This window comes from Portunus trituberculatus, chromosome 17 (genome assembly GCF_017591435.1).
Source record: "Portunus trituberculatus isolate SZX2019 chromosome 17, ASM1759143v1, whole genome shotgun sequence".
In the NCBI taxonomy this organism is placed as follows: Eukaryota; Metazoa; Arthropoda; class Malacostraca; order Decapoda; family Portunidae; genus Portunus; species Portunus trituberculatus.
Genome location: NC_059271.1, coordinates 29967525 through 29970024, shown reverse-complemented (window position 1 = coordinate 29970024; position 2500 = coordinate 29967525). Strand labels below are relative to the sequence as shown.

The 2500-nt window shown below is 38.1% G+C and overlaps 1 long non-coding RNA gene across 1 annotated transcript in view; it reads right to left on the bottom strand.

Moving 5' to 3' along the window:
- Positions 1-2500, bottom strand: part of LOC123504715 — a 192101-nt gene that overhangs the window by 591 nt on the left and 189010 nt on the right. The window lies entirely within an intron of this gene.

The following is a 2500-nucleotide window of genomic DNA, read 5'->3' as shown; positions in this document are numbered from 1 at the left end:
ATGAGACGCATAAAAAAAAAGCATCATAAAAGACTGGAATGCACAACGTTACGTAAAGAACTCATAACTATTTTTTTTCTCAAACTGGAGAAGATAAAAGCAGATGTGACTACAAATACACTAAGAAAAAATATACAAAAACATGTAAATCTAATAAAAGAATAATAAAGATTTCAAAATGATCATGGCAGGCCAGGATTACATTAAAATATTCACAATGTACACAGTTTTACTCACAAGCTCCACTGGTAAGGAAAAGCAGACAGAAAGTGCTCCCAATATGATCAGCGGTGAAGTATACAACAGTATTATACACAGCCTTCCTGAGAAGCCTGTTTGGAGAAACTTTAGTGAGCGGTCATAAAATAAATCAAAATAAATAAGTAAAAGAAACATCAAAAGCATGTTCCATGAAGAGAAATTAAAAACTCTGCTCACACAAGGCAAATGAGAGAGAGAGAGAGAGAGAGAGAGAGAGAGAGAGAGAGAGAGAGAGAGAGAGAGAGAGAGAGAGAGAGAGAGAGAGAGAGAGAGAGAGAGAGAGAGAGAGAGAGAGAAATTTATTCATAATGTTCCTCAGTTATGGGAAGGTTAAAACAAGGGGCCAGAGAATTTTCTGGTGAGTAATGATGGAAGAACATGAAGGCATGAATACAAATTAGGATGTAACAGAAACTTAAGTGATGGAAGGAAACTCAATTCTCGTAACGGAAGCTTTTGATGGTTGGAATGAGACTGCGGCAAACACAAAGGATATCCAAGAATTGAAACCTAAATAGGGTAAGAGGCAATTATAGAGACACGGGTAGACGAGCTTACCTTACACCCTTCTTACGCCCACGTCTTAATATGCCTTTAATTCTTACATGCTGATGAGAGAGAGAGAGAGAGAGAGAGAGAGAGAGAGAGAGAGAGAGAGAGAGAGAGAGAGAGAGAGAGAGAGAGAGAGAGAGAGATGAAGGGATGTATAAAAATGTGCATAAATTATAGTGGGTACAAACGAAAATATTTGGCACGGTGAAATATTTTGAAATGTAAAGACTGTTTTTGATTACCAATGTAATAAACATACATACGCTTTGGTGACATGTGTCTATCGCTCACACATATGTCCAAAATAAACAATGACAACCCGGATCGCTTTCATATAAACACTACTACACTGATACACACACACACACACACACACACACACACACACACACACACACACACACACACACACACACACACACACACACACACACACACACACACACACACACAGTATTTCATAATATATGGATACATATGCTTATACACTCATTCTATGTACCTATTAATCTCTCTCTCTCTCTCTCTCTCTCTCTCTCTCTCTCTCTCTCTCTCTCTCTCTCTCTCTCTCTCTCTCACACACACGTATTTGATGCATGAAGCAGGATCGTCATCACTGGACCTGTGTCTGTTCTCTCCTCATTCTACTGCACACTCATCAATTAAATGAACTAGTGCTACTGCTGCTATACTGTTACTAATACTACTCTTACTGTTACTACTACTACTACTACTACTATTACTAGTTACTACTACCACTACTACTATCACTACCACCACTACTCTTACTATTACTACTACTCTACTACTACTACCACTACTACTACTACTACTACTAGTTTTACTATTACTACTACTACCACTACTACTACTACTACTACTACTACTACTACTACTACCACCACTACTACTACTACTACTACTACTACTACGATTACTACTATTACTATTACTACTACTATTACTTTTACTACTACCACTACTACTACTACTACTACTTACTCTTACTATTACTACTACTACTACTCTTATTATTACTACTACCACTATTACTACTATTACTACTATTACTCTTACTATTACTACTACCAATACTACTACTACTACTACTACTACTTACCATTACTACTACCACAACTACTACTACTACTACTACTAATTAGCACTATACAACACATACAGGAGTTTAACTTAGATAGATACACCAGCACCTCGGAGAAAGCCTATACAACCAAACTACGACCTCTCTTACCTGGTAAAGACGCTGCCCTGATGACGATCCTAATCATAACATACAGAAAAAAAAAAAAATGACGCAGGTAACATTTCTGCATCATGTTACAAAAAAAAAAAGAAAAAGCTGCAATCCTACCTACTTTTCTTTCATTCCTTTTTCCATCCCTTTGGGCAAAAAAAAAAAAAGGAAAATGAAAAAAAAAAAAAAAAGGTAAAGCCTCCGTTAGAGTGTGCACCGTTTTAATCACACAAATTCGCGTTGCAGTACCGCTCCCGTGGCGTTCTCCCTCTCATTAATCACACGTCACGGTGTCCATTTTCTTTGATAATCGGAGTCATTCCCTCGTTTTCTATTGGGTTGTAGCGGCCACCTGTGCGGAACCTATGAGGAAGGAGTAGGGAGGTACCGAGGAGGAGGAGGAGGAGGAGGAGGAGGAAGGGGTGACTAGAT